Source organism: Electrophorus electricus, chromosome 3, assembly GCF_013358815.1.
Source record: "Electrophorus electricus isolate fEleEle1 chromosome 3, fEleEle1.pri, whole genome shotgun sequence".
NCBI classification, from domain to species: domain Eukaryota; kingdom Metazoa; phylum Chordata; class Actinopteri; order Gymnotiformes; family Gymnotidae; genus Electrophorus; species Electrophorus electricus.
Window position 1 is genome coordinate 13,369,270 of NC_049537.1, and position 13,701 is coordinate 13,382,970.

Genomic DNA, 13,701 nt, shown 5'->3' on the forward strand with positions numbered 1-13,701 from the left:
AAGGTGGCTAAAGTTGGGGTAGGGGAGGGGGGGTTGCATCTTAACAAAAACTAAAATATATTATGTGTAATATGATGTAAGATGTAAGAATATATGAACATAACATTGAAATTGTATGGAAATTAAAAGGGAGTGAGAAAGGGAAGATTCAAGTACAAGCATTTCGGCATTTCAGATTGTTCACCTGTGTTCTGTTCAAGCTTTGTAGTGAAAAACACCTCATTCACTGATTCTTCTGTTTCCCTGTCAAATTTTGATGCTAAATGATCAGGTTTGATAAAGAAATTTTGTGTAAATAATTAGTTCACGGAGACTATGTTTGCGGTTTTGCGTTGAGGCAGATTTTGCAGACTTTCGAGTATTATTGTAATTAGGCTCCCCCTGGTGGATCATTCAAATGTTTTCTTCATGTATATGTTTAGTCAACGTCTTTTATTTGTATAGATTGTAAGTCGTACAGATATACTTTATTAATATTTTCCAATCAGGCTTTTGTAAATGCATATCAATTCATACTGGAACAATTCTTACAAAATCAGGCGGTGCGTTTTCTCGCTACATGATAAGAAAGGATAGGTTGTACAGTGTTTGTCTGTTTATTTGTTTGTATATATATGTTTATTTGTTTGATTTTTAACTACATAATAGCCAAGTCAAGATTTATCCTTCAAGCAACCTAATTTATCTTACCAGTAATGTATTTTAATTAAACACATTCTGACATTTTCCGAAAGACCCTTTCTTTTCCTCGGTTCTTACCAAATATAATAGGATTTACCGAAGCACACCTCAGGCGTGCAATTGGACGTGTTTGGATAGTAAATCCATTTTTCTACCAAAAACCCCGCTATGCTGAGCTCTCTAAGTGTAAAACCTAACCCTCTGGTGAACAAGATGTCTATTTGATCAGGCTGTGTTGGCAGATGATACTGCAGGCTCATAAAGAAACATTTGGACCCGCTACTATTACTCAACGACCTTCATGACCCACTGCAGCGTGTCTCTGATTAATGCACACTGATCTCTCCATGCCCACAAGGCAAATGTCAGTGACTCGATCCACAGGTTTGTTTTCGATGTAGGTTGAAGAGAGTTCAGCAAGGTGGTCTATTACGATCTATTATTCATGTAACTAACTGCTCATTTTATAGCAATCTATTGCAGTCTCACAGATGAGAAATCCCACAGATTTCAGCATAATAATATAGCTACTCCCGTGTTATTTATAGGAATGTTTGTCGCAGTGATGTTTGCAAGTTAAACAACATCTCTGTAATAGGCCTGGTCTATGGTTTTGTACTTATCTTTGATGACAACCTAGCCCTTCCTCAGATGAGATAATGCTGATAAAGGTTAATTGTAATAAGGTAATACTTTATTGTAACAATTGCTGATAAGGTTGCCCTTTACCGTAGTATTCAACCTCTCTTCAGAGTAACAGGACAAAATCCACAATCAGCAATCACTGCAGCTGACACATTTATAGTACCACCACAACAGCAGGAAATTATAGTACCACAACAGTGGGGGCTTTTAGAAAGAGCCAGCAGCACAAAAAAGCCACTGTATTGCAATTCCTCTTCTTTTTAAAACTTTAATAATTTATTTCTAGGTTTTATCTATTTGTTTCTTTTTTAAGTGGCCTTGATGGATGGAAAAGTCAGTCTCTTCATCTTACTTTTCTTTCTTACAACATATCTAGGTATAAAATACTAGCCAATGTTTAAAAAATTATAAAACCTAACCTATGATTGGTTTTCCTATATGACAAGGACATCCCATGACAGTATGTCATGGAGGAGTTTAACAGAATGTTTTGTTATAATCACCCAAATGTAAAGATTATGTAAGAGATTAATCTTATAAAGAGCCATTGTACGACAAGCCAATACAACCAAAAAAGTGACTCTTCCTCCCTGAGACATCAGCCTATTCCAGGACTGATGTGTGTTTATATTATTAAGATTTGAAAAAGTATTACAAAAATCTAAAGGGAATAAATAAAGCTAGAGAAAAACTAAAGAAAACACTTTTAAAAAATAAAGATCTGATTACATCTGAATTGCTAATATTTTAATACATTTCAACCAAGATAAATCTATTTAATCTGAATTAATTAATTTATGAAGTGTAAATGAAATATTTTGAATGTTACACAGTGAAATGAAAAGTCAAAATTCACAAGTCCAAAAAATAACAAAATAAAATATTTAAGTTTTCGTTCAAAAATCAGTTTCAAAGGGAAATAAGGTAAAAAGTTCAGGGTCCCAGCAGAAAATAAGATATCCTAAATATAACCAAACTCACTTTTATCCAATCACAGAGCCCAGCAGGGCATTCAGAGACAGCATTGGTTATGCAACAAAGATTTGAGAATGAATGGTAAATACAATCTGTATTAATAATTAATTAGATTAGAATTTCATTATTAATCAATACATTTAATATTTATTTATTATATGGATTATGTTATGGATTAAATTATATGGATGTATGTAATTATATTATTCATATTTAATGTTCTTTGAAATAAATTCAAATGAACTATAATTACATACACAATAAATAAATTCAACTTGATTAAAATTCACATCCATATTGTATGATTTAATAATATTATTAATAATTATTCACGATTAATATAAATATATAATATTATAGATATTGTAGATATTTCTGTTTCTTTTTTTTTTTCCAAAAAAGACAGATCATAAAGAGATGACTAGAAGGAACACACACACACACCCGCCCACCCACAAATCCTACCCTTATTGACCCTACAGCTATTTGTCGACCAGTGTTCAGCATAACAAGTTTATGGCTTCAAAGTCTAGTGTGTTACAGAGTCCAGGCTGACCGAGACCTTGAGGAAGCATTTTGCAGAGAGGTCGATGAGGACCTCAGAAACATGGTCCATGGACGTGGTGGAGGAGTGCACGTCCTCTGGCGCTCGCCTCTGGCGTGATGAGTGCACCATCACTCCCTCCAGTGCCCTCACTGCCCTCCAGGGGCATGAAGCAGACAGGCAGAGGGTCACAGAGGCTACCTGTCATATATGCACACAAGCACACATGCATAAACCTGGCACCAGTATTTAAATAGTGATATGAGTCCTTTAAGCTCAATATTAAACTTAAATCAATACATAAAATGAAATGCAGTGCAATCTTTGATAATGTGAATTGCAGAAAATATGCAATCTTTAAGAAAAATGTGTAAAATGTTTTTAAATAAATATTTACAAATTCCTAACTCATATATACCTTCTTTATTAAAAATAATAATAGTTATTTTTTATTAAACATTCATTAAAAATAATATTAATAAATAATAAGTACAGTTTTAATGTAATTTAGAAATGTAAATAATTAAATAATTTTAATTTAGAGTAATCTCATTTAAAATCAACTCCCATTGCTTAATTTGAATTTATTTTAGCAGATTTTTACTAAATTTATCAAATACATTTTAAACTAGGAAAGAGTTCAGTCGTGTCAAGTAAGTTCTATGGGGACAAATAAGTCCTAATATGACATATCTGACTGGAGCCTATCAGATTTCAAAACAGATTCCACATCCTCATGGTTCTGTATCGAGTTGGACAGGTTCCTGGTTCACTACAATAAATCAATGGAGAATTGATACAATTTAAATGATGATATGATTCCACAGATGGACACAAAGAATAAATAAATAAATAATGTTGTATATGTGTGCATGTATGAGTGTGTATGTATTTTATTGTCACAACACAAATTTATTCCAATGGACAAGAGGGAATTACCAGAGAAAGACGGAAAGTCAGAGAGATGGGGGGGGGGGGGAGTTCTCTACGCTGCACATTGTTGAGGTCATACAGTGCATATTTCCAGCCTGTGATGATTCAGTGTGGTAGCATGAGTTCAGAGCTCATAACACAGGCACCCTCTTGAACCCTGTTATTGGCGCTCAACCAGAAAACTCCCCTATATTCCCCACTGCTAGCCGCCTAACACACAGCAAACTGGGCCTCACTCATAAGCACACACACAAACACACACACACATTTACACACACACAAAGAGATCTCTTTTTCTCTGTCTCTCTCTTTCATCTTTTCCAGGGTGAGACATAAACTTTTGAACTTTTGAACTCATGAAGATTACCAAGATCTCTCCCTATCCTCCCAGTCAAGAAATCAACAAGTCAGTTCATACTTAAACAAACTATTTATCAATGTATATATAAATATATAGTACTGTATGACAGGTGTACAAAATCCATTAATTCCAGGCCTACATCATCGAGCACATGTTCAACTCTAAAACCTCCTCCGCACACGAGTCCGCTGCTGCCTGTCCCGTTCTAATGTTCAAGCACACCGATCTCCCCCTGAGGCCCCCTGCCATCCTTTCAAAACAACCTTGCCACAGGCCATGGCACCACATCCAGACAGATGTTGTAATGCTGGCTTTCATAGGGCAATGACAGTGCAGAGCCACAAAGCACAGAGACTACAGACATGGGATGGCAGTGATGCTTCTCACAACCTCACTGTGGTGGAAGTCATCCAGCTGGAGGAGCACTGCCAGGCTTTTGTTTGCTGATTGGTACAGAGGCAAACTCTGGAGGGCTCTCTTTACCTGCTTGGACTTGTTTGCGAAGACACTTGTTTTGCACCACTCTGTGTTTTCTCTGGCGACGTAGGCCTCAGGTTACATGTGTATTTACGAGCATATTGTGCAACCGCAAATTTTTCTGCTCAATAAAACTCCACAGGGAAACTGGAGCCTGGACGACTGTTCTTTCTTTTTTTCTGCTACCCCCCACCAACAACAACGTATAGTTTTTACTACTGCTGGGTGAAAGGTTTGTTATGGTTTTTCGCTTCAACACTTTTCAATATACTGCCCCAGTAGGTTCCTAAGACTTGTTCTGTATTAAAAGAAGCCAAATAAACACTAGCTAGACCACCACTTGTAGCTGTTGACCCGCATATCAGGCTCTGTACACTAATGGGTAACTGTGCGGCAGTTGTTCTCTGTGAGACTGGGTTGCAGCTGTCTACTATAAAGTGATATACAACCTTCACAGCTCCCAGAATCCATCAGTCGAGCCCTATCTTAGGCGCCTCTTAATAAAGCCATCCTAAAGAAAGAGGGGCATAGGGGAGAGAAAGAGGGGTCTGTTCTTCTCATGTGGGCCCATGCTGACATAGTATGTAAGGGGAGTGATTACACTGGTGCTAAGCTCAGTATATGCAGTCATAAATCATGGGCCCATTCCATGTGGTTCTGTAACCCTGAAGGCACAGAAGCTTACATGCACAAATACTGTATATTGTATTAACTGTTTCAGACCTTAAATCCATTACAGTGTGCATCATGTGTTTGCTCTGTGTTTGTGTGAAAAATGTTGTGCAGACAATAGAGTTCCAGCAAAATCAAGGGTTCTCTAACCCTTATTTGGATAACTGTTGATGTATGCCATTGACTGTTCTCCAGCCAGACACCTCAACTGAGATTTTTTACAGAATGATAATGCACCTTGACATTAAGGTCAACTTTTTTTTTAATCACAACTACCTGCACTGTCAACTATACTTAATGCACTGTGAATGCTGCAAAGAATATTGTTAACTGGTTTTTAAAATTTCATTTAGAAGAAGAAGCAGCACAATATGGCAAGTACTGCAAGCTTTGCCAATACTGTTATATTGAATGCTGATTCAGATCAACCAGACTTATAGGAGCCTTTCAACAAGTTGCTGTAGACATGTGGAAAAAGATGTGATGTTTGGTGCAGGCTGAACTGAGCATTTAAAATTTTCTCTGGTTTGATGAAAATCACAATAAAATCAATATGACTGATAAGTGCAATTTAGAAACAGATTTGTAAAGAGAACATTTTGTATTGTCACAACTTTTGTGCTACTCTATTTAATCTAAGCAATCTATCTTATTTTAGCCTTGTTTTCATCTCAGTATCAAGTAAAGCACCCCCAGAGGCTGATTCTATCAAACTTGAAATGTTATTCTATATCCATCAGCAAAATTTGAAGATCCCTACTACAGTTTTAAACTTCAGTGTGTAAGAGCTCTATGCACAATATTTCACTGACATGTAGCAATATACTAAAAGTGTGGCATTTTTAAAAATAATAATTTACTTTGAGACTCAAAGATTACTGTGACGTTGGTGGCAGAGTTGCAAAAAAGTGCTCATCATTATCCATTGGACGGTCAACTTGACAAAACACAAACGAGAAGTAACCATATTTGTAGTGTGAACACAGTTACTTGACTTAACATCGAAGGTCCACTAATGTGCAGCCCCGTCTCCTGGGATGTGTGGGTTTAAATAAGGGTAGAAAGCAATTAAGCAACAGGTGAACATATCAGTACTCAGGAGATTGTGAGCAGGGCAGATTGTGAGCATCCCTAGCAGGAATGGGTGTGTCCCTCCTGCTAGCCACCCAACCCACTGTGAATTACAGAAAGGCCAATTTTGAAGCAATGCAGTGAAACATCAAGGATGTTCAAAAAGTATTGTTTTTAAATAATGCTGAAATGCACAAAAACTGTAATGTTTAGAAAAAGTCTTCAGGATAAAAAGCCATATGCCTTAGAGCTGCATTATTCAATTTCAAGATCTTGTAGATTTGTATGAAGTACATAAATCACTAAAAGTGTTTGAAAATATAGTGGCCCAAAATGCCCAATTCTTATTCATTTTGAACATGTCAGAGAGTTTTGTGTGGCTTTATCAATTGAAAGCCAAGTCAAATGTGTCAGAATTGCATAGAGAATCTGTGAATAATTCTCAATGAGTGGGACATTTCTTGGATTTTATAGCATCATCTAGTGATGCAAAACTCTTATCTGGCCCCTTTGGGGTATATTACTGTAAAGTTCAGCATCATCCCATCAAAGGGTCATACATGTACAGTGTTGGTAGTAGAAGCTCCACCCCCATCTTTGCATGTGGAGGTCTAATTAAAAATAAATAAATCTGGTTCACTCTCAAATATTTGCAATTATGCATAATATGCTAATTATTTTAATATCCAAATTAGTGAAACTGTTTCTAAAGGATTTTAATAGACTGGAAGACCTGTAATCACTGTTTTTTAAAAAAAATTAATAATTGTGTCTGTATAACATATGGTGCAAGTTACACTACAGAGCCTCCTGTAGTCCAAGAAGTAGCAGTGACTACTACATATTGACCAAGTTTGAAAGACCTGCAGACATGAATCTTGTTCAGGTGATTAGTTTTATCCAGGAAACAGAATAAGAAAAACTAACAATACAACAGGACTCTAGCACCTATGGAGCATAGACCCCTAATAACGCTCATCATCCATCCAAATAAAAGCTAGTTAGCATGAGATTGCATTAGAGAGAAAAAGGCGTTAATGGATAATCTATCATTACATACAGTAACAACTCATCACGTGACAAGGCGCTTAATGCAGTCTGCAATATTGAAATATTACCCATTTTGTATTCCATAACATATGATACTTGTTGCAACTTCAGAAAGAATCTACTCCTACTGTACAGATGTCCAAAGCAACTCCTACACAGCCACATTCCAACAATGGAGCAACAGTCCGTAAGTAAGTAAGTGACTTCTAGTCTGGCCCACCTGGCAGTAAAGTCAAGTAGACAGTAGACTCGTCTGCATACACTGTTATAACCATTACGATCTATGACTGTAATGTTTTAGCAGGGACAAGTCAAGATTCAGAACGCAAATGCAGGAGACTCTTTAATGAGCGAGGTTAACAAAAACACGGGAAGCTAAAAAACAGAGACAAAGGGAAAACACTAAGGCAAGTAACAGACGAACTAAGTATACAAATAAAACAACGCCGATAACAGCAACTTCACACATGAACAAACTTACCAAAAAAAAAACAAAACAGGAAACTAAAAGCCAAAGGCCAGGGCTAAAATATCCAAAACAATCAAGGTTAATCAGATTCAGGTGAACATAACAGGGAGAACTAAAACACGGACTGGAACTGAGGAACAGACGAGGGGTGGAGGAAACGAAACCAAGGAACGGAACAAGGAAGTGAAGGAAAAACAAAGACACGACAGAGAAATCATAAAACAGGGATGCCAGGAGGGTGGCCAATCGTCACAATGACAAAGTATCAACTTTCCAATTTTACTCCTGCAAGACCACTTGGCTTTAAAAGCCAGGAACGGAAATCCTTCCCAAACATGTGTAAACACATAGCTTCTCTAAAAGTAGGATGATTCTGGTGGAAGGCATTTGTTGGTAAGATGTTCTGGTAGTCTGTCCGGTGCTGAGATGAGCAGTAAAACCCACTTGGTGTCATCTGGTTTTGACACTCTCTGGGGAAGTCCAGTGGGTCAAGTAGTTCTATCAACATTTATAAAGTTTATATAATCAATATGATGCAGAATGAATAAATGATTGTATGCACATCTGAGCAATAAGTAAACAAGGTTTCTTCCAATATTTTGGAGCAACCAGAACTTGTCCAATCCTCAGTAGTCTACTCAGAGTAACTAGTAGGTAACTTGTTTTGACACATGGAAGAATTGAGATTCATATCCCACAATAGGGCATAAAACTGGGTTTTGCACTTATGTGGCTATTTTACTTATGATTATGGGCTTATATATATATTTTACATTCATACCATCAATACCAACTGCAGATCCATTATGTTGTTTCAACATAAGGATCATCTTGTTCAGAACAAAGTGTTAAAGGCAGCTAGCATGTTGACCAGAGGTCCGGGGCATATGTTTACTTAATAACAATATGATAAGATAAGGTTGGGGTGTTGGGTAATGTGTTCTTCTGCTTATTTCTGAAAGGTTCTTTGCTGTAAATAGGGTTTCTGTACTGTGAGGCATACTCCATATCTAGGGTCAAGAGCTTCAGCAAATTTACCAGAGGCAGTAACTTTTATGGGGTTATTGAGTCTGAAGAGCTCTGTAATCAGACATTTGATGTCTTTGTGGAAGGTGTTGCTTGAGGGAAAAATATGAAAGTACAGCAACACAAGTCGTCAACCTGCCGAGTGTTTAGTGCATTTGCTTTCATGCATAATAAGACCTGAGTGCAAATGTAATGATTTCAAAAGGCCTAATGGTGATGAGAAAGCCTTTGCCAATTTTGAAACGCTGACTTTAGATGTCTGTTAGTGACTTCAGATGTCTCTGAGTGAGTGCACAAAGTCAAGAGAGGAAAAGAGTAGCCGATTTCTCAGGCTGTTATTGATTGCACCCGTTGATTTATTGACTTGTCTCATTTAAGCCTCTTACCAAACTATGTGGAAAATGCAGGGTTTAAGAGTTCACCCCCCACCACCACCACCACCACCCCATCTCTCATCATGTCTGTTGTTTTCATCCTTCCATGGATTGTTTGAGGAAAACTCAAAAGTATTTGCAGTCACCTGGCACATAATGATACATTTAACATCCTGTGAGTTCTAACATACTGCCAGTGATGTGAAAAAGCATTTTGCAATACTATAGTAATTATGATGTAATATATAATTCTATATACAGAGAACTGCATGGTTGCTTAAAATGGCAAAATTAAGAGAGATTATAGTGTTATAATCAGTGTTATAATCAATCTAATGATTTAAAATTAGGCTGTAGCCAATAATTTGCATCTTTACCCATAATGATTTGTGAACATGAATGTGTGTGCAATGAGTCAGTCAGAAAAGGTAGAAACCTGTAGGTCTTTTACCCAGACAGATGTCTACAGCTCTCTCCGTCCTCCCTCTGTGGCTATTTGCAAAGGAGCACCCTGACAGAGGGTCATTGGGTTCGTGGAGGTTTCCTGAGTTCCCCCTCCATAAGTAAATCCATATTTTACCACTGAAGCAGTGAAAATAAATTTAAAAATCATGGATGTGTGTCCATCAGTTTGTGTTCTTTTAGAAGCAGTATGGAGGTTAAGGATTTGTCTTTTCATATTGTAAGCAAACTTATTTTGTTACCCAAATGCCTTGTGGAATATGTCACAAGATGTACACGTCACTTAGCTAAACAGTTACCTTAGACAAGATAAATCATGAAAATCATGAATCATGAAAATACATGTACATATCCCATACTTACACTATTTTAGCCTAGTCTATAAATTAATATTTCTGTATATTCAATCTTTATCATGATTGCAAGCTATAGGTAAAAGATTACATTCATGTGGACCAATTTATCAGTTACCTTAGATGATAACAGCAAACATGCTTAGTGAAGAAATGCTTTCTTTGATGTGTTTGCAGGTGTGCATGTGTGCATATGTGCACACATACATGAGTGTCAGCTTGTAACTGAACCCAATGACCTTCTGTCAGTCAGGGGCAGCAAGTTTGAGTCATCAGTTATGGTTCAGCGTTCTGGGACATGCACTCATTCACTCTCTGAGCCCGCCCCCACATGCTACCATAGCATGAAAGAGGAAACTAAACTGGTACTTTAGGGGTATTGGCAATGATTGCTTCTAATTGAAAACAAATCTTTCTTTAATATTAAGTGTAATATTGTAAAGTAGACTTCACTTTTAATTGGTCCAAAGATTTGGGACATTGACAGAACACTGTTTGAAATTTTGGAACAGACTTGCATCTGATGATTCAGTGATTGGGCTGTACTCTGTTCTCAGAAAACCAACCTTGGACAAACAAGGCATCAGACAAAATGACTATAGTCACTGGGGCATCAGGCAAAATTGCCAAAGACATTTATGCTTCAAACAAGAAACCATAAAGCATCCTTGAACATCAGATAAAGTTTACCTCTGACCCTGCTCATACAGATTCTGCCTTTGATTGCTGGTGTTCAGCAATATCTGATATAATTTATCACTAACATTTGCAAATGTTAGGTAAAGTTTTTTAGCTAATTGTTTTTGTAAAATATGAAATAACATACATGCACACATTCTTTGTTATTGTGTACTTGACCATGCTTGCAGCAGCAATAGTTTTAAATAATGTTAGTTTACACCAGCTAGCTAACATATTAGGCTAACATAACACTAGTAGCTAGTGAGGACAGATTAGCAACATGTACATGCTGTTTTGCTCATTGACAATGAATAGGGAGAACAGAGAAGTATCCACTTTTTGAAACATTTTAACATTTGATGATAGATGGTTAACTAGCTAGCTAGTTAGCTTACATTGGTTACAATTATGTAGAATTTGTAGCCTGTGTAGATTAGTAATTTATCTAATATCTAGCTATGTACTGTAGGCCTCAAAAAACAGGCAGCTTCTTTAACACTGTTGTAGTGTTTTGTAACATGTAGCCTATAGTTCTATAGCCAATTGTCTATTTTAATGATTGCAAATTTTGCTTGTTTTAAGGAATGACTCAAGATTTAAGGACTTAATATTTTTGTATGAAGCCACATTCCCACATGCTACACTGTTTGTGGCCATTTTGCCAGATGTCTAGCTGTATAAGACCTGAGACCTGACAATGGTTTACCAAGACCTGAAGTCTGTAATTTGTCTGTAGAATGATGTAATTTTATCCTATGGTGGTCATAATACAAAAATTATGTTATTTAAACAATAAACCTGCTAAGTAAATCAGCAAAATATCCCAGAATACAATTTTGCCGACATTTTATGATATATAAATGTATTTAGTAAGTTTTAAGTAATTGAGCAAACATAAAATGAACCTGTCTTGTGGGTTGAATATGTGAATGTAAACAAAATTGTATTTGTTTATTTTAAAATGACACTGGATCCCTTTAAAAATTAATTTGCTATAACCCTTATCTTGAGCATCAATTTTTTGTTGTGTTGCCTATAAGAGTCTGGTTCATATAGATTGTAACACTTAGGTGCAGAGATTGTGGAGGACCCACTATACATAGGGTCTTCCTATTACAAGAACTCCTGCTGTAAGTACTTACTACCAGAAACTACAAGGAGATGTTGAAATGAATGTAGAATGTAGAATGAATTTGTCATTTAATTCAAAATCATGTGTGTGATGGTGCCATGTTCTTATGGGGTAGGGGCATGTTCTTAAGTTTAAAAATAATAAATACTTCCCAACAAAACATGGTGTTTGGTTACAAGCACCAACAGGAATTCAGCATTGCAGTTTTGTTTCCCAGCAAGCATCATAACACAAGAGCCATTGTTATCTAGCAGAATGAGTATCACTTTACCCATTATCAACCATTTAATTATGATTGCACTCCTGAGTATTAGAGAAAAGCAGCCAACTTCATTCACAATTCGTGGAAAGAAAATGAGAAGATGGCATTACCAAGCTAAATTACAGCCAGCACAAAACAGACACACTCCCAGAATCTCAGTTGACTCTGTGTTCTTAGATGATAGGATTAAAGGTAATGGGGATTCTACATGCTTCTTCCTGCCACAATTCAGGGTGTCAGCCATTAGAAGTTAGAAGTGGTCTGTGACGTAAAGCACTTAATTGCCACTATTTTGTCATTCCTGTAATTCTTTTTGAGTAGATACTCATCTTATGGCTCATGTCAATTCCTACCAAAAAACCTCAGCTTTAGGGGGTTATGCTACCTGTTCCTAGCACCCCGATCTCAGATGTCTCAGTGGAAGCTGTAATTAGTGCAGATAGCCAGATTAAAGCATTGGTTTGAAAAACCTTTGCTGTACTACATTGTCTCGTTGGGACCAATTCCTAGTGACACCACAGCAATCTGTGGGTGTGCTCTTGCATGGATAGTGTGATTTAGTTGGTTGCTTGCTGACGGTTCAGAGTGACATCAGATAGTCAAGGACATCTCAGGTCAAATATTTTGATTGAGCAGGTCAAATATTTTGATAGGGTTGTTTTTCAAGAACATTCAACTTTGTGTGCAATTTGGTGCAATACGTTTTGGCACTCACCCTGCTCGGCTGGTATAGCTAGAGTGTGCCAACAGCAAAACCCATATGTGCTGAAGTCTTCAGTGTTCAGAAGTAGCATGAGCCTACAGAGAGGCATAACTGGGGCAATCTACCTAGAGGGCTCCCTCACACAGCTAACTGCTGTTATCTAAACACTTGACAGAAAGTCATTTTAATAAATTCCATGGATATGGATGTTCTCTCTTGTTTCCCTGTAAATTTCTGATTTCCTCTTAAAATAGTAAGGAATTTTTATTTATAGAGCATATGTATAACAACAGTTGTTGACCAAAGTGCTCTACAAACAGTTCAGATATCTTCTGAAATTACAAAAATCTGATGAAATACTGTATACAGACCCAATGAAAATAGATATACTGGCCACCCCAGACACACTGACCACCCACTCTACAGAGCATTGTAATGTGCTTATTTTCACTAATTATCATTCTTCTAAAAATCTATCTCTTCACAGATTCAAACTAACATTGTCCTCTATGCTGATGTTTAGTGAAACATGATTTGTACACTGACAAATCATCTGTGTATAAGGTGCTCCATTGACTTAGAGTTGTTGACAACTTCATATAATTTCTATCCCAGCTATGGTAATTTGATTAACAACAATCTGAATTTTTAGAATAACTCCCCAAAGCTACCATATGGACAAAACATTGTGTGAAGTGAATTAAAAAACTAATGTCACTAATTATATGGAGATGATAGGAATGCATACATGAATAATAGGATTTAATTTAAATAATAGGGTTTAGTTGAAATTATAGGTTTTAATTTAAATAATTGAGTTCATCTTTTTG